This window comes from Protopterus annectens, chromosome 6.part0 (assembly GCF_019279795.1).
Source record: "Protopterus annectens isolate FY-2018-M chromosome 6.part0, PAN1.0, whole genome shotgun sequence".
NCBI lineage: Eukaryota > Metazoa > Chordata > Ceratodontiformes > Protopteridae > Protopterus > Protopterus annectens.
In genome coordinates, this window is record NC_056737.1 from 477619210 (window position 1) to 477640201 (window position 20992).

Sequence of the window (20992 nt, forward strand, 5' to 3'; positions counted from 1 at the left end):
GAAATCTCTGAGGGTTACAGTTGATCATTAATGCCAGACATTAGATATTCATTCTTGTTATTGTTCAGAAAATATATGCAAAACTTGCTGTTATATTAACTTTATAAGTGAATTTATTTTTAGCGTTGTCCCTCGTTCTTGAGAAATAAATTGTGTGTGTGAGTAGTATATATATATATATATATATATATATATATATATATATATATGTATGTATCTATATCTATATCCACACACACACACACACACACACACACACACACACACACACACACACATATATATATATATATATATATATATATGTACACACACACACACACACACACACACACACACACACACACACACACACACACACACACACACACGCACACACACACACACACACACACACACACACACACACACACACACACACACACACATATATATATGCATGTGGATGTATGCAAGCAGGGGAGTGTGTTAATATTTGTGTGTGTTAATGTATATGTGAACTTGTGCACAAGTGTGCATGTATGTGTGTTAATGTAATGATATGTATAAGTAGATATGTGAATGAGTCTATACTTTATTATGGGTACATTTGCATATGTGCATTACTCCTCATACAATCAGTATAGGATCATAGGAGGTAACTAAGCTAATGATCCTAAAACCTTTATAAGCCTAGCCATTCATGCCCCAATTTTTCCAATTATTAATGCCCTATGATTAGAAAGGCTTTGGTATATGTTTGTGCCTTAGGGCATCTACAAGTTGCCCCTGTCCATGAGTACACAGTCAGGTGAAATTATGATTTTCTATCCATTGGTCGAATTTGCACTTCAATAGGCTCAGGAAAGAGCTCTGCTTCACATGGATGGGGAGTCTGTTCCAGAGAAAGGGTAATGTCTGAGACACATTACTGTCTCTCCAATATGTTTTTTGTCACATGAGGTTTACATCCTTAGATCAGGGAATTCTGCTGCTGTTTGTTTTGTGAATGTTTAGGAAATCCAACAGGGCTGGATCAGTGAATGCCTTGTAGGTTAGGCATACAGAACCCCCGGTAGTCTGTCAGAGATGAACACAGGGACAAGTATTTGAGTCAGTCTGCATAGGACATGTTATTTGTACTCTCTATTCTTTTAATAAAGACTTCTGTGGCTGCTCAAGCTATTGCAAATGCTTGGTCAAGTACATTCTGAATGAAACATTGTATTTGATTATTGGTCTCATGAGGGTCAATTTAGTGGTACTATATTCTCCTTAACTGGATGGCATTCCCTTATGTATAGGTTGTGCCATATAGAAAGATTTTCTCACTACCACGGACACATGATGATCAAAGTTAAGGTTACTGTCAACCTGAGTTCCCAAGTTCCTTGCTATTTCGGTCTACTCTTAAGGGAGTCTTATCAATTTTGTAATTTGCAGGGGTAGTCATTTTCCCAAAGAGAATAACAATGCATTTTTTGCATTGAGCTTTAGGCCATGGCTCTGGCACCAGCTATCTGTCTTTGTCAGACCCTCCTAGAGGATATCTACATCTTTGGGGGGGGGGTTAATGATAGCACCCAGCTTGCAGTTGTCAGCAAATTTGGTCAGCCAAAGGCCATTTACATTCACCTTGACTTCAGAGAAGTATATTCTGAACAGGAGATATCCCAGTACTGAAGCCTGTGGGACACTACTAGCAAAAGGCCTCTTGGTGGAGGAAAATTCCCCCCACCCTAATGTCATGTGTCCTATTGGTGAGCCACTTGGCTATCCATCAGGTGACATAGGGAGTTATGCCTAAATCAGCGAATTTGTCTATAATTCCCAAGTGAGACATTGTGTCTTATGCTTTGGCTAGGTTAAGGTAGGCAGTATATACAGTTTTGCGCTTGTCCATTCTCAAAGAAGTGCAACAGGTTTAGTAGGCATGATCTGCGCTTGTTAAAACTGAGCTGGGATGGGTCCAGTGTTTGAAGGTTTCTTATGCTTTATCAGGTCCATGATAATTCTTTCCATGGTCTTGCATATAAAGCTAGTCAAACCTATGTGTCACTAGCTCCCTGGGTCTGTTGATGGTCCTCATTTGTGTAGAGAGATGACCGTTGTGGTCCTCCATTCCCTAGGGACATAGTCTGTCTGGAAGCTGTGTTTGAACAGAGATTATAGTGGTCCTGACAGGTCATGTTTCAAGCTATTTAGGAGACATCCAGGGATATTATCAGGACCCATCAATGCATTGTTTTCATATCTCTTAACCTGTTAGAGCAAGAAATCTGGACAAAGCCATAAACAAAAGTGGGACAGAGGCCCAAAAAGAGGGCCATTTTATAAAAATTGCTCTTGCAAACTTATAAAGTTGATAGAATAACATGTTTTGCATTAGCATAAATTTTCTGAAGGGTACGAAGTCTGAAACTCAAATGTCTGTCATTGTTTACTAATTTCAATCTTTAATGATTTGGCACTAATTTGCCAGAAAAACACAAATTTTTGAAAAATGGACCAAAAATATGAGGCAAAAATCTGGACATTCTGTGAAAATCTGTACAGTTGAGAGGTATGAATTTTATTTTTAGCTTTTGGGAGTACAGTGTGGACCTATCCTTTAGTAATAGCCGGGGGAGAAATGGTAGAGTATATTTCCTGGAGATAACTGAGTGATGAAGGAGTATGAAATGGGAGCTAAATTTATAGACCAGCAAGTTTGCTACATCCTCCTGTTTGGTATAGGGGGTTCCATTTACTCTTAGTTCAGCACACTGTTGGGTGCTCCACTTAAGGCTGTGTACATAACTGAAAATGCCTTATAGTTTTCCTTAGCCTTGAAGGCTATTTTTGCCTCAAAGTTGGCTTTGGTGGACTTTATCAATCCCATGAGTTGCTTGCTGAGACTGATGAGGGAGTTTTTTGTCTGCATAGCCCCTCCTTTGTTTGGACAGGATTTTCTTTCTTTTGTTGTACAACCTATTTATACTGGGGTTCCACCAAAGGGGCTTGTTTTTGGAGTTTGTCCTAAGTTTATTTCCGTTTAATACTGCTGTTTTTTTTTAATGTCTCCAAATCTTTTGGGTTTCTAATACCGTGATGGGAATGGACCCCATTCCTAAGTCAAAGTACGATTAAAGTTCATGAAATTAGTATTACTTTTTGATGTCAGTCAGTAGTGCTCTTCGCAGCACTCGCAGTGTGCCCAGTAATGACTCCTTCTGCAGTTCGTACGAAGTTACATGTGTTGGTAACATATCTAAATATGACTGTAAACTCTTTTTTTATAAAACATGTTGCTCCTACTACTATTGGAACTACCTGGGTATCTTTCTTCCACATTGCTCTTGTTTCTGCCTGCAAATCCTGATATTTTATGACTTTGTGTCTCTCTGTACATAGTACACTATAGTCACTGGGTGTGGTGATTTCAATGGTCAGTGCTACTTCTGTCTTCTTTTCCTGGACCATTATATCTAGCTTTCTAGCATTTATCTTTTGAGCTGTTGGTAATGAATGATCCCATGTGATGCAGACTTCATAATTTTCTATGATGCTTTGTGGCTCATATTTCCAGTGTTTTTCAGCCACTTCAATACCATAATGTTTGCACAATCCCCAGTGCAACAGTCTCAACACATTATTATGCATTTCAGTATACAGTCCTTATGCCATTAGTATGTTGCAACCAACAACAGGTGTGCAACTATTTCAACATATTACTATTACTTATTATTACTGTTTCTGTGCAGTTACTTACATGTGTACAGGGTTTCTGTAAACAATCCTGCTTAGTCCAGGTCTACTTCAGATCACCTAAAACCCATTTGACTGATTTTCATTTCAACAAGATCAAATCACCTAATTTGAAAATACTGAAAACTCATTCGACTGAATCTCATTTCACTGAAAGCTTACGATGGTAAATTCAAAAGACTAAATGTTAAACCATAGACAAACACACTCACAACACTCACAATACTAAAAACTACTTACTTATCCTCTTAACAGAAACCGCACAATATAAAAGCAAACTAAGTGGGGGGCTATGGTCCCCACACCCGCCCTAACTATATATACTAACTCCAGGATTGCACTACAGTGCAGAAATGGGCATATACCTTTTACATGCCTTACAGTACTCTACATGCTGTCACTACTGCTGGAAGCACACAAAACATCTGCCATATTACTTTAGATACTTCCCATAAAAATGTAAAGAGACATACCCACATTTAAATACACTACATTCTACATGACTATTGGTATTCTGACAGTCAGCTCTGTAAGTTACAGAAATTCTTTTTATCACAAACAAGTCACGGGTGAATGGAAACCCACATCATGTCTATGGCTTACAATTCAGTGAAATGAGATTCAGCCAAATAAGTTTTCAGTATTTTGAAAATTAGGCAAATTTGTCTCGGTGAAATGAAAGTCAGTCAAATGGGTTATAGGTGATGTGAAGTAGACCCCCTTAGTCCACAGTGTTTTCTGAGTTTTGTGGGTTTGGAATTTAGCCATGCCATCACTTAATAGGAGATATTTAGCTTTGGAAAAGTTCTTAAAGGTTTTGGGGTTTACTGAGAGTTTTATCTTTATATTTATTTCAGAGGTGATCATCTTGTGATCTGATCTGTCCAGTGAGCACATTACACATGGGGGGGGGTGTAACATTCCATCATATAGGTTTATAGGTTCATAGGTAGGTACTAGGCTATCGGCCCAAGGGCCTACGTAAGCCTAGCCAACAAGGTTCCCTTGCTTATGCCACCCAAGAAAGTTATTTTCCTGTGCCACTGTTGAGCAGATTCACAGAAGTGATCCCCGGGGTGTATTTCCTATTTCCCATCCACTCATCAAGATTTTTCTTGAAGAGTGCTAATGAAGAACTTTGCTTGACATAAACGGGTAGCCTGTTCCAGAGTATGGGAAGTCTCTGGGACAGGAATCTATCTCTCCAGCATGTTCTGTTTATTGTGGTGACAAGGTTTAGGAGATGTGAATAAGGTGTTTTAACAGACTATCATATTTGTGAATACCACATCCAGGATATTTGTATCCCTAGTAGGCATCTGTCATAAATGTCCATTAAATTATGGGACTCAGGAGGCATAAGAAAATGTATATCTTTTACTAATGCACAGAGCAGCACTATGTCTGAGAGCTGTAATGAATGTACACAAGACTGCACATACACAGAGATGTTAAAATGCGCCTGCCTGAACATTTCTGGGCTTTCCAAGCATCCATGTTAAGACAACAAATGCAGAGAACTATGGTACTGCCTTACATAAGACAGCAATAAGTAAACGTGATAGTGTCTATATTTTGTATCCTCAAATCCTGCTTATAATAACTGGAAGAAGCTTTGAGAAACGATGAAATAACAGAAGCATTTTGCTTGCAGGTAATACTCAGTAGTGTTTGTCTTTCCTTAAATATTACTTAAAATAACTGTCTTAGCTTGCTGTCACTTGCATTTATACTGTTTTTGCCTTTTCCATAGTCCCAGGACAAATCTGCATCTCCAAAGAAAAATCTAACATCTGCTGCAGTAGTCTTAGCTAAATGGGTTATATCCTGCCAAGGATATAACAGCCGGCCAGCTTTCAAAGCTTTAGGGTACCATCCACATGCCCAAACTCTCAGTTCGATCTGAGCTTACTATAAAGACAGGTTTGGGCACCAAGCCCTACAGAACTTTCCTGCTGTTGAAAAGACTGCTCCTCTGTAGACTTTTGAGGATTGATGTTTCGTTTGTGCTGTTCCTTCTGCTGGGCAGATAAGCTCCCTTTCGGGAAAATATTCCACATTAAAAATGTATTGTTTTATTGTGTTTTCCTGCTTAGAAACATTATTTTTAAACTGACCAAACAGGGAAGTCTTCCCTGTTTCCAGTCACATGCCCTTACCCACTGAGGGGACCCTAACAGCTGCAGGAGATGTGAATAATGTGTTTTAACAGACTATCATGAGACTAAATTATACCTTTAAATGGGAGTGCAATTTTTTCTTGTCCGTGTATAAATTGTTTAAAGTAGTTGAAAATAAATTTTTCTTTTGGGAAATTGTATTTATTAAACTTTGTGTGGCTAGCAAAGTGCTTTTTACTGTCTTACTGTGTGAAAAATTGACTTTTATAGTTTAGTTTTCACCAACCTTTGTTGCTTATTTCCCCCTGGGGAAAGAGGCACCATTTTCTGCTTGACTGCAGAACAATCTACCAGTCCCACAGTCTGTCCTACTTCCAGCCACATGCAGAGAAAGTTAAGCAGGCTAGCAATTTGCCTGAGCCATTGGTGGGTGATTCTGTTGTGGCCAAAACTGGTTACTCAGACAACTCATCTGTTACCCTGGATCCCTCTGGTGTAGCACCTACAGCCACTGTGGACTGGGGGTAATCCATGTCCTCTGCAGCTGTTAGGGTCCTCTCAGTGGGAAAGGGCCTGGGAGTGGAAACAGGGCAGACTTCCCTGTTTGGTCAGACTGTTGTACCCATCCCTGGGGAAGTTGATTTTGCCATTAATAACACTGTTGGTCCCATTTTTCCTGTCAAAAAGAAGCAGAAAACTAAACATTCACCTATTCCTCCTCATATTTTCTTAGACAAGAGTAGTTGACTGGGACTGGTTCAGGGTTTATTTCAGGCTATTGATCATTCTTATAAAGTGGTTCCTGGTAAAGAGGGATGCCTTATTTCCTGAAGAGATTCAAGATTTGGAATCTTGACAGGCAGATTAAGGGACAAATGCAGGATTTTCTCCTCAGTTTTCTGATTCAATCTCAGAGGAGAGCTTTATTTCTGATGCCCCTTGTAGTGGTTTCTCCTTCTCTGAGACTGTTTTCAGTAAGTGATATTGTTTTCACTGGGAATACACTGAGGTTTCTCACTCCCTCAGAAAATACTATGAGCTGTTACAGAAGGAATTTCAAAAACCTGCACCTATTACTCCAGTTCTGGCAGATTTGGAGGATGTCAATGTCACTTCCTGTAATTTTTCTGATAGTCTGCTGCCCCTAAAAAAGATGCATAGAATATACAAAGTTCCTCAATGTTTCAACCTGACCATGTCAATCCTACTCTTTCTGACAAGGATGGAAAAATTATTGATAAGTAAGTTTGGGAAAAAAAGTGTATGCTTCTGCAACTTTGATTTTCAACATTTTGAATTGTCAGGCGCATATGTTAGTTTGTTCTGACTAATTGTGAAAGTATCAGAATTATTTTGTCTGTAGTTCCTTCTTATGAGGAAAAATCTGCTTTAAATAAATTTCTTTCCTTTTACATGCCAACTAATTGCTTACAGTGTGTGTGTGTGTGTGTGTGTGTGTGTGTGTGTGTGTGTGTGTGTGTGTGTGTGTGTGTGTGTGGGTGTGTGTGTGTTTGTGTGTGTGTTTGTGTGTGTGTGTGTGTGTGTGTGTGTGTGTGTGTGTGTGTGTGTGTGTGTGTGTGTGTGTGTGTGTGTGTGTGTGTGTGTGTGTGTGTGTGTGTGTGTGTGTGTCAGCTGATACTTCTTCCAGGGCTATGGACACTGATACTGTTTTAAGGAAGTTTGCTTGGCTGTGTTCTCAGAACATCCCAGATGATGTGTAAAATGAAAATTTAAATTTTCATTTGGATAGAGAGAAAGTTTTTGCACATTTAAAGCACTGCTCTTTCCAGTGCTTGCATCATTTTGGTGTTTATGAATCCCATACTATGCAAGTTCTCTAATGGGGTTGTGCATGGGAAGGTCATTATAGATACTGCCTGCAGATTGTACAATTAACATGTAGCACTCTGAACCTCACTGCCTTAAGCACATAGTGCATTAACATGTAGCACTCTGAACCTCACTGCCTTAAGCACATAGTGCATTAACATGTAGCACTCCGACCCTCACTGCCTTAAGCACATAGTGCATTAACATCTAGCACTTCAAACCTCACTGCCTTAAGCACATAGTGCATTAACATGTATCACTCCAAACCTCACTGCCTTAAGCACACAGTGCATTGGCATGTAGCACTCCGAACCTCACTGCCTTAAGCACATAGTGCATTAGCATGTAGCACTCCGAACCTCACTGCCTTAAGCACATAGTGCATTAACATGTGGCACTCCAAACCTCACTGCCTTAAGTACACAGTGCATTAACATGTATCACTCCAAACCTCACTGCCTTAAGCCCACAGTGCATTAGCATGTAGACTCCGAACCTCACTGCCTTAAGCACATAATGCATTAGCATGCAGCACTCCAAACCTCACTGCCTTAAGCACATAGTGCATTAACATGTAGCACTCCGACCCTCACTGCCTTAAGCACATAGTGCATTAACATCTAGCACTTCAAACCTCACTGCCTTAAGCACATAGTGCATTAACATGTATCACTCCAAACCTCACTGCCTTAAGCACACAGTGCATTAGCATGTAGCACTCCGAACCTCACTGCCTTAAGCACATAGTGCATTAGCATGTAGCACTCCGAACCTCACTGCCTTAAGCACATAGTGCATTAACATGTAGCACTCCAAACCTCACTGCCTTAAGCACATAGTGGCCATTTTAGATGATGAGGGGAGTCTGTGTCTCAGTTCCAGTCCAGTGAAGTCCCTTTTTGGAACGTGAATGATGGTGATTAACTAAATAGCATTACAGTGTAGCTCAGACAATTGGTGCTGAGAAAGTTAAGTTACTGAGCCATTTAATGTGAATATTAGCTCTGATGTCTTTCTTTAACTTCATTCATTGTACTAATGATGTATGTGGATACAGAAGGCCAGAATAAATGAGGCATAAGCCACCCCCATACAAGTGATGTTGCCCAAATAAATTATTTGTGCATGTCAGAGTTAAGAGGTGATGCTTCCTGTGTGTTTCATTATCATCCTATCCAGGCAATCATTTTATTTCAAAAGCCATTAGTGATGTTGTATATATAGAAATGCATTTTATAGGTTATTACTAGGTAGTTGGCCTGAGCAGTCATTTGTAGCATTAACATACACCCTAAGAAGTGTAGACAGAAAAGTTATCTCCCTTCTTTATAAGAGCTGTATTTCAAAGCCCTAGTGTAAATTTATGTGTACATAACATATTAAAAACTGTAGAAAATTCTGAACGCAAATTCATTATAAGATGTAAAAATATCATGTGCCTGTCTATTGTAGCAGAACCATAAGGTCAACTCTACATCATAGTCCTTGGTGGACGCAAGACATTCCATTACATACCCATGTGCTAAAGTGGTTGACACCATGTTGAAAAAATACATAAACCACGAGACACAAATCTGTAAAGATTCTTGGACTTTTTTGAACAGGACCAATGATTTAGAATTTAATGCAGAGTACAATTTTTTAACAGTAGATGTTAAGGACTTGTACACATCTATCCCCCACTTAGAAGGAATAGCATGGATATCTTTTATGATGAAGCTTAGAGATGCACCCCAAGCAGAAACCCTCCTTGTGGAAGAACTTTTGGATATTATCTTGACAAATAACTACATCACTTTTGATAATGAATATTACCTACAAAAGACAGGGGTAGCAATGGGGTTACCATGTGGTGCCAGACTGGCCAACTTGGTAATGGAATTTTGGGAGCATGAATTTATATTTAAGAATAGGCAAGTATGGGAGAAAATGTATTTCTACAAACGATACCTTGATGACATATTTATTATTATTATAAAAGGGGGCAACAAGGTAGCATGTGAATTAGTTGATTATTTCAACAATACTATGAGTTTTTTTACAATTTACCTTTAATTACCATCAGGAAGTCATGTCTTACTTAGACATTGAACTTTAGAAAGACAGAGATAATGAGAAGTATGTAGCTAAAATATTTAGAAAAAACACGCATTCAAATACTTTCTTACATTTTTTCAAACTCCCACCCATATCATCAGAAATGGTCAATGATCAAACGCCAACTGGTGAGAGCAGCAAGGATGGTAACAGTAGATGAATTTTCTTTGCAATGCAAAACTTTGACAGGGATGTTTATTAGACGGGGGTATCCTGACTCATTAATACTGAAGTTAATTGAGGAAGTCCAAACCAAAAGGAACAGCGGTATATATAAACTTATCTTAAATAAAAGAAGAACACAAATTTTAGATGAAGAAAACATAAACAGCTCCCTGACTGAATCAATGAAGGAGTGACAAGGTGAGAAGAGTAGTAACTTTCTTGTTAGTTTTATTAGGCCTTATAGCCTGGATGCATTTAAGCTTAATAACATAATAAACAAGAACTGGAGCCTCTTAATTAGCAATATATTTATTACAACTAAAGTGGCTGAATGACCAAAAATAATATTTAAAAGAGGACTTAACATTAAAAACTTATTGGAGAGCGGTGGTCCTTGTAATTTAAGATATCCAGGTATATTTAAATGTGAGATGTGTGCATATTGTAACTCTATGAACGTTGGTCACACATTCAGTATAAGGAACATGAAATTTAACATAGATAAGAGGTTTAATTGTAACTCAAAAATGATAGTGTATTTAGCCCAGTGTCAACGGTACCTAGCATATTATGTTGGAAAGACCAAGAGAAGGTTCAAGGAACGGGTGTATGAGCACATATACAGTATTAATAAGGGTAAATTAGAGAATGCCCTAGCAAAACATGTATTAGTACATCAAGATCACTGTTTTAAGTATAGAACTATTGGCCAGACTATACCTGATAATTGAGGTGGTCCCAGTGCTTTGATGTTAGAGAAACTAGAATTAATATGGCAAATTCGTTTGAATGCCTATTGTTACCCAGGTTTAAATGATGTATGCTCTATTTTATGTCTGTTGAAATCAAAAAAATTTAGTAAGATGAGACACTATGTTTAGTATATACATGGTGTCATTTGCAATTTTTGTAACTATGTATTCATTTTATTTAATTGTGTTTTTTTAAATTGATTTGTAAATTACTAATATTTTTAAAGGGGAGGGGAGAAGTTGATTACTGGCCATGAATAAAACACATGACCAAGAGAGGAAAGGTATTTTAACTGCAAGATACTTTCATTATTATATCTGAAGAAGTTCTGGTTAATAACTGAATGAAAAGTGCTTAATAAACATCAGTGTGGACTGCTTTCTGTGGTTGCAATTTCATTTGGATTTGATTACCATCTTAGGAATATTTTATTAAAATATAAATTTTAAAGTTATGATTTTGCTACAAATGACCACATGGAGAAGTTTGGCTTGGTATTTATAGTCTTTGCAATGTGACTGTAAGGAAAGAGAATCTATGAAATGGCCGATAGCTCTGAGCTCTATGTAATGAGCCTCAGGTGGCTATATCATTGAACCAACAAACGTACAGTTTGAATGAGCTAAAAGGAAACTTTGAGTCACTAAACTGCAAGATGACCACTTTTTCTACTAAACTATTTTTAAGAACTTGAAAAAAAAACCTATAAAGCAAGCTGTCTGACACATGGCCTGGGTAAGTATAAAATGAAGAGTTTATTAAAATTGGTAAGCCCTTTTGCGAGTGCAACTTTCACTTCTTCAGACCAAAACAGATATTTCAGTAACATCCAGCTTCTTTCAAAAATTATTCAAACGTTAAGCCTCCAAACAAATAGCTCATTTAAAATGCATGACTCTAAAAATAACAATGTAATGAAAGCCTCTTAAGGGCACCCCTATTACGATAATTAAAAAACATCTACTTAATATGATTAAAACCTGAACCCATACTGACATGATGTATGCGTCGTATAAACTCATAAACTTAAAAAGCACAAAGCATATCATAACAAATAAGGCTACCAGATATTGTGCATCTTTGTTGATATATGATTACACATAAATAAAGAGATAGCATAGGAAACCATGCACAGCTAACAAATATATATATATATATATATATATATATATATATATAAAACTATGTGTTAGTGCACCATTCCATAATGCTATGTAATAACATAAAAACATTAAAAAGAAAACACAAAAAAGCTGCTAATATATGAAAACCAGATACCTAAAAATAAACTAAATAAACTCAGAACCAGCACTGAAAGTACTGAAACAATATAACAATGTGGCAGTGAAAAGTAACGAATGCCCAAACAAAAAAGAATAAGAACTAGTAAAATTCAAACCCAACACTGGAACAATGTAATACAAGTGCAATAAATGTGATAAGTATCTAAAAACTAGGAAATGTATCTAATAAGAAAAAACTGTATATGACAAAAACCTAATCAAAAATGTGCAACTGTAGCACTGCATAAAAAAATGAAGACAAGAATACCTAAAAATGAGCTGGATCTATTGAAATAAGGTGAAGCCTAATGACAAAAAACAATCTAGCCAGAACATGTATAAAAAACAAGTCATAATAAAATACATAAAACTAAGACCTGCCTACGCTAATTCGTCTCTAAATGAATTAAATGTCAGCTACAACAGGATCAAAGGATATTTTAGGGATCTCTACCTAGAGGGGAGAATAAACATAGACATGTACAATTTCATTGACATCTCATACCCGAAGGTACCTGTCATGTTTGGGATCCCTAAAATGCATAAAAGCCTTTCTGATCCGCCAATGAGAGCTTTAGTGGATGGCAGAAACTCGATCACCCATCCATGTGCACGCCTCATTGAAAATATCATTAGCAAATACCTTAAGAACATCTCCCAAATTTGTAAAGATTCTTGGTCTTTCCTCAGTTTGATTAATGACATCCACTTCGATTCTAGTTACAACTTTTTAACAATCGACGTGGTCGATCTATACACATCAATACCACATGATGTGGCTATTGAATGGATCGAACTCATGCTGAGGGATTGTGGAGCATGCAACAATGACATTTACTTAGTGACAGTACTATTAGACATCGTGCTGTCTTCTAATTTTTTCTTATTTGACGGACATTACTATCTGCAAAAGAAAGGCATAGCTATGGGGTCCCCATGTGGCAGCAGTGTTGCCAATATTTTCGTGGCCTATTGGGAGAAGAACTTCTTATTCAATCATGCATCATTTGTCAAAAGATCAAGGATTTATACCCGGTTCCTTGATGATGTCTTTGTTTTATTCCAAGGTAGTGAAAGTGATGCTTTAAACTTATTAACATACATGAACTCTACCACTGAGTTTTTGAAATTCACCCATCATTTTTCAACATCCAACATTGATTACCTTGATGTTGAACTATTCAAGGACACTAACAACAACAGATTCTGTTCAACCATCCATAGAAAGGCAACATACTGCAACTCTTTCTTACATTTTTCCAGTTGCCATCCTTGGAGACAGAAGAGATCTATTGTCAAAGGGCAACTGGTAAGGGCTGCTCGTATGTGTAGCACTTCTGATGCCTTTGAGCAGGAATGCTCATTACTTGCGGAGATGTTTGGAAGCCGTGGTTACCCTGAGGATCTTATTTTCGATCTGATTGGTGAAGTGTCATCAAAACGAAGGGAAGGTTTTTATTTACCGTTACTTCAACCTAAAGAACACGGTAGAATAGAGGTGAATGTTGTTCAATTAAGAGATAATTCACCCTCAGTGGAGGCCAATAATTTGGTAGTCCTTGAGACTCATAGTGATCCTAACTTTTCTACAGCTTTTGTTTCGTCATTCAGTTTACATTCAGGTCTTCTATGTTCCATAATTCGCAAGAATTGGTACTTCATCACCAATGCTGGATTACATGGCAGGTTGGGTAATACCCCGCTATTTACTTTCAAAAGAGGCTATAATCTTAAGGACTTGTTACAGAGAAACAGTTCAATAGATCTTATGTCTAGGCAAAAAGGCACCTTTTCCTGTGGATGCTGCAAATGGTGCACACACCTACGGATAGGGAATTCCTTTAGTATTGGTAATAGGAAGCTTACCATTACTCACAAAATTAATTGCAACACCAAATCCATTGTGTACATAGCTTTTTGCGAATGCTGCAATGCATTTTATGTTGGTAAGACTGACCGCCGGTTTAGGGACCGTATTTACCAACATTTATATGCCATCAAGAATAACAGGAGCGATAATGCCCTTTCAAAACACATACTGGATAACTGCGGTCACAGCTTCAAATTCATGGGTATCGATCAGGTACTATGTGATAAAAGGGGAGGGCCCCAGTCACTATTGTTAGAGACCCGTGAGTTAGAGTGGCAATTACAACTAGATGCCTTCTCTTATCCGGGTCTAAATGACAATTGTAATATAGCCTGCATTTTAAAATACAGGAGCTATTTAAGGTAGGGGGTCTTCATAAATAGTACCCATAGCACCATAATGCTTTTTGATTTTTATATATATTAATTTATCCTATATCCCTTTACACACAAATACTTCCACCATAGTTCATCTTATACTAGTGTTTATGCCCCTTGATGATCATCATGCCATGTTGGGTTCATCACGACACAGGTCCATTTTGTGATAGACCTAATATACACATTGTATTGAAAATGAACTAGGAAGTAGTCTTTGAAGCTTTTAAATATATTTACACTAGAAATATTTATTAATCTGATATGTCCAGACAGGTTAGGTAGTGTTAAATATCAAGTAGTGTTGTTTACACATTCTCTAAATCCTCAACCTTCCACCTTTATTGTAATTATATGGTATGAGTCTACTTTTAATATAATTATTTTAGTATAATTATGTTAATAAATTTTTAAAGAAAGATTTTTAAAAATTTTTAAATGTTCAACTATTGCACTCATGAATACTTCTTGTAGTGCTATGATCAATGTTTATATTGTGGTTATTTTTTCATTTTTCCCGCTCACTGAATAAGTATGTACTTTGTCTTTAAATTTTAATGCTTCAATTAATCACCTGCCTGATAGCAGGTTAAAAGAAGTGAGCTTGTGTTTGTTGGTATGCTGAAGAAGCTTCTGTGTAACAGAAGCGAAAACGTGTTTTATCTTTTGTAAATAAACTACGTTACTTTGTTTTGAAACCTTGGCTTGTCTGGACAACCTTTCTGTTCGATTATAGTTTCTGTGGATCTACAAGTTTAGTAAAACTAAGAAAGAAGAAGCGTATAATATATAATGATAAATAGTATAATATATAAATAGTGAATTATTTAAACAATGGTCTAGCTTTCAAAATGGGTTTCATTGGTACATGTCCATTAAGGCTGATATCACCATTAGCATGTAATCTAATGATCCATTTAGCTTCAGACAACCCAATATAATTATGTATATCACCCAAACGTTTGTTCTATACAGTGTGATCAATCACTATAAACTTAAAAGTATGATGAATAGATGTACCAATGTGTTTTGCTAATGCATTAGTTAAATTCTGTTCCTTGATATTGTATAGATGTTTCCTGATTCTATTTCTGAGGCAACTGTTAGTCTTTCCTATATAAAAGGAATGGCAGATGAGACAGTATGCAAAGTAAACAATGTTGGTACTGTTGCAACTAGCAGAAGTATTAAAAACAACACACCTTTTCAGTAACTGAATGTTTAAATTCCCCACTAGTGTCAATGAATTTACAATAATTACATGCCTCACAAGGATGGGTATGACCCCCCCCCCCCATATACTGGGGGATTTTCAAAATGATCTTTATTAATAATTTCTTAACTGACTACTTATTTTTTACCTAAATGAAGGTTTTCTTACCTACATCACTTTTTATTTTGTCATCAGTGTGATAAGTATATTCCAATGCCTACTTATCACTTCCTTTATATACTTGACAGCATTACTATAAAATAGGGAACATTTCACTCGATCTGTTCTAGCCAATATATCTTTCTGGTGTTGTTGAGAAGTGGAGTGTTTTGAAAAATAAGGTTGGGCAACAGTATTTGTTAGATCAAGAACATTGTTAAAAACTTAAATAATCTGTCATTCATCTTAGCCCCTTTGAATAAAATTCATGCTAAGTCTATATAAATCTTCCTGGAACCCTGATGTCCTCAACATTGAGCCTGGAGGCTCTTATGGCCTGTTCCTTTACAATATTAGAAAAAAATATGTGAAGGGTGCCTACTACTTCTATGTAACATCTTATTATGATAAGATTTTCAATGCATCTCAGTAGTGACATTCCCCTCCACATTTCTCTTGATATATAGGCCCATGAAATCAATTTTTTTGGTACTTCTTGCCATATCAAATTTCAAATATGTGGTTGTGTGCTGTATATCAGTATAAAAAGCTTCAAGGGCCTGAAGGCGACCTGTCCAAATAAAAAAGATATTGTCAACAAAACGATGATAAAAAGTATATCAACATTATAAAGATGGTTCTGTAGGGTATACCATTGTTCCCATACAGCCATGAACATATTGACGTAGCTGTTGGCACAGGATGTTCCCATAGTTATGCCATCCAATTGCAGATGGTACTTATTATTAAATACAAATTTATTATAAGGTAAGACTAATTTCATAAATTCAGCTATTAATCTAACAGTCTTGATTTCAAGTAGACAGCTATCCAGCAAATATTTTGTCATAGCCATAATGCCTTCTTGATTAGGTATGACTCTAAAGAGAGAGCGAACATCCATGGTGACAAAATAATACTCATTAATAATACTGTTAGTATAAAAGAAAGTATATAGATCATGTAAAAAATTCTTTAAGTCAGATAATACATACATATTATGATCTAAAACCAGACATAAATGTTTTTCAACAAAGATCGAAAAAGGTTCAGTAAGCCAACCAGCCCCCAAAACAATAGGTCTTAATGGAGGAGTAAAAGGGTCTTTATGGATTTTAGGTATACCTTGTATTCAAGGTACCACAGGGTACTCAACAGCTAGGTAATTATACAAATCATGTGTGATAATCCTAGTGTCTCATGATATTTCCCTACTTGAGAAGGGTCTTTTGTTTATTCCCTCCCATTTAGCTGATTTGGCAGAGACGATTATTGATCTCAAGCTGTTTCTACTGAATGTGATGTTGAAGATTTTATATTCTGACACTACTCAAGGTACTGTTAATATATATAAAAAGCTGAGTAACATAATTCCAGTGATCCACCCTTTGTTGGAAGCCTTTAGCATATTATGTATCAATGATCTATATGAATTATTTACTAATACTAGAAGAGGCAAACACATTTATAATATGACTATTCAAGAAAAACAGGCTCTTAAAAGGTTAAAAAATGAGCATAATATAACTATTAAACTGGCTGATAAAGGAGGGCCTAGAGTAATAATGGATACTACTTATTATAATATTGTCATGAACAAAATATTAATGGATGTCTCCACATATTGACAGATTACCATCCCTGATGTACATAGGATGAAAGTCAACATTGACCAGATACTGCTTGAACTATTAGATACTAGGATTATCACACATGATTTGTATAATTACTAAGTTGTTGAGTACCCTGTGGTACCTAACATACAAGGTATACCTAAAATCCATAAAGACCATTTTACTCCTCCATTAAGACCTATTGTTTCGGGGGCTGGTTGGCTTACAGAACCTTTTTCGATCTTTTTGAAAAATATTTATGTCTGGTTTGTGGTGCTGTGGTAGCGTTGTCACCTCACAGTTAAACGTTGCCCGTTCAATTCTCAGTTAGAGCGTCTTCTGTGTGGTGACATGCATGAATGGATGTTCCTTCGTTGAAGGTTGTGCGTTAGGCCCGGCAAGCCAGCACCTAAAAATCTACTGCCAATCATTAGCGGACCGGAGTTCCGCTGTGGTGACCCCTAACCAGGAAAAGCCGAAAGACACAATTTATGTCTGGTTTTAGATCATAATATGTATGCATTAAGATTTTTTACAGGGTCTATTAGATTAATAGCTAAATTTATGAACTTAGTTTTATCTTATAATGCATTTGTATTTAATAATAAGTACTATCTGCAATTGGATGGCGTAACTATGGGCACAGCCTGTGCCAGTAGCTATGCCAATATGTTTATGGCTATATGGAACAATGGTATATACTACAGAACCATCTTTATAATGTTGATATACCTTTTTATCATTGTTTTGTTGAAGATATTTTTTAATTTGAACAGGTGGCCTTCAGGACCATGAAGCTTTTTATATTGATATACAACACACAACCACATATTTGAAATTTGATATGGCAATAAGTACTAATAAAACTGATTTCTTGGATGTATCTATCAAGAGAAATATGGAGGGGAATGTCACTACTGAGCTACATCGAAAATCTTATTGTAATACGAACTTGCTTAGAAGTAGTATACACCCTTCACATATTGTTTCTAATATTGTAAAGGGACAGGCCATAGGAGCCTCCAGGATCACTGTTGAGGACACAAGGTTCCAGGAAGAAGTAGGTAGACTAGGCATAAATTTTATTTAAAAGGGCTATGATGAATGACAGACTACTCAAGTTTATTCAAGTTTTTAACAATGTTCTTGATCTAAGAAATACTGTTACCCAACCTTGTTTTTCAAAACACTCCATTTCTCAACAATGCCAGAAAGTTTTGAAAATCCCCCGATATATAGGGGTGTCATACCAGTCCTTGTGGGGGATGTAATTATTATAGCAATAACCCATGCCTGGGTGTGGGTAATGCAGGATTTACCCACAGTTGGTGTGGTTTGGTCCCGAGGGCGAAGCCCGAGGGACCAAACAAAGACAACCGTGGGTAAATCCCGCATTACCCACACCCAGAAGTGGGTTATTGCTATTATACTATGACATTATTTAAGAAAAGAAATAATTACTTTTCTTAAATAATGGCATTGTATAATGTCTCTTTGCTGCCCTTCCGCAGCTGGCTGGTATCCGTGGCAGTTCTGATGTACTGCGCATGCCTACGCAGTACATCAGAGCTGTGGCCAAAAGCAATGGAGAAATCAAGATCTCCGTTGAAAACCCATTTACCATAGCGAGACAGGTTTAAAAAAAAGCAACTGAGAAAGCAAGATCTCCGTTGCTTTTTACACACTGTCTCACTATGTTAAAGGAGTTTAACATAGCGAGACAGCTTTAAAAAAAGCAACGGAGATCTCCATTGCTTTTTTTAAACCTGTGTCGCTATGTTAAACTCTTTTAACATAGCGAGACAGTGTTTTAAAAGAGACTTATACTAATGGAAAAAGTCCGGGCGACTGGACCTTTTTCCATTAGTATAAGTCGATTTACAACGTGCACGCTGGCCAATCAGCGTGCACGTTTTGGAATATTAATGGGGGGTCATGGTATAATGTAAATTCATTGACACTAGTGGGGAATTTAAACATCCAGTTACTGGAAAAGTGTATGTTTTTAATATTTCTGCTAGTTGCAACAGTACCAAGATTGTTTATTTGGTATATTGTGTCATCTGCCGTTCCTTTTATATGGGAAAGATTATCAGGTGCCCCAGAGATAGAATCAGGGAACATCTATACAATATCAAGGAACATAATTTAACTAATGCATTAGCAAAACACATTGTTAGTACATCTATTCATCATACTTTTAAGTTTATAGTGAGTGATCATATTGTACAGAACCAAAGTGTGGGTGAGATACGTAATTATACTGAGTTATATGAAGCTAAATGGATCATTAGATTACGTGCTGATGCTGATATGGGCCTCAATGGACACATACCACTGAACCCTATTTTGAAAGCTAGATCATTGTTTAAATAATTCTCTATTTATATATTATACTATTTATCATAATGTATTATACACTTCTTTCTTAGTTTTATATACTTTGTAATGATTTGTTTTTCATATATGTTCTGGCTAGATTGTTTTTTGTCATTAGGGTTCACCTTATTTTGTTAGCTCCAGCTCCTTTTTAGGTATTCTTATCTTCATTTTTTTATGCAGTGTTACAGTTACACATTTTTGGTTAGGTTTTTGTTGCACAGTTTTTTTATTAGATACTTTTCCTAGTTTTTAGATACTCATCACATTCATTACCATTTTATTACATTATTCGAGTGTTCGGTTTGAATTTTACTAGTTCTTATTCTTTTTTGTTTACACATTCATTAATTTTCACTGCCGCATTGTTATATTGTTTCAGTACTTTCAGCACTGGCTCTGAGTTTATTTAGTTTATTTTAGGCATCCAGTTTTCATATATTAGCAGCTGTTTTCTTTTTGATGTTTTTATGTTGTTACATAGCATTATAGAATGGTTCATCAACACATATTTATATATATTTGTTAGATGTGCTTGTTTTCCTATGCTTTCCATCTCTTTATTTATGTGTGATCATATATCAATGAGGATGCACAATATCAGTAACCATATTTGTTATGGTATGCTTTGTGCTTTTTATGTTTGTTATGAGTTTATATGACGCATATTTCATGTTTTTACGGGTTCATGTTTTAATCATATTAAGTAGATGTGTTTTATTATCGTAATAAGGGTTCCCTTAAAAGGCTTTTGTTACATTGTTACTTTTAGAGTCATGTGTTTTAAACAACCTATTTGAATGGAGGCTTAACTTTGGAATAATTTTTGAAAGATTTTAAAGTTGAATGTTAATGAAATATCGATTTTGGTCTGAAGAAGCGAGTGTAGCACTCGCAAAAGCGCTTACCGATTTTAATAAACTCTTCATTTTATACTTACCCTGGCCATGTGTCAGACAGCTTGCTTTATAGGTTTTTTCATGTTATTTGCTTTGGTGGTAAGCAGTCCATTCATCTCAATTGCTGGTGTTTTTTACTTTTAAGAACTGTAGACTTCATATCAGTGTTAATGCCAGAATACTCTGAAGAATAATACTGCTCTTTTGCTTACTAAACCTATTTATCTTTCACTTTAGTGGCTCAATAAAGTTCAATTAGTTCATCCAAAGTGGGTTATTAATTAATTTTAATTTGTTCAGTGATTATAAGCAAAGATTATAATTCGTATTTTTTGTGAAGTATATAAAGTGCTACGGAACAAGATTTAAGCTAATTTGAGATGGATGGCTCCATTGAACAGAAGGAGAGAACCCTGACTATGATCCAGTTGGCCCATGGTTCAGCTAGTGAGCCCAGCACTTGAGCTCACTGGGGGAGATAGGAAAGGCAGTGGAATTTTACTGGTTT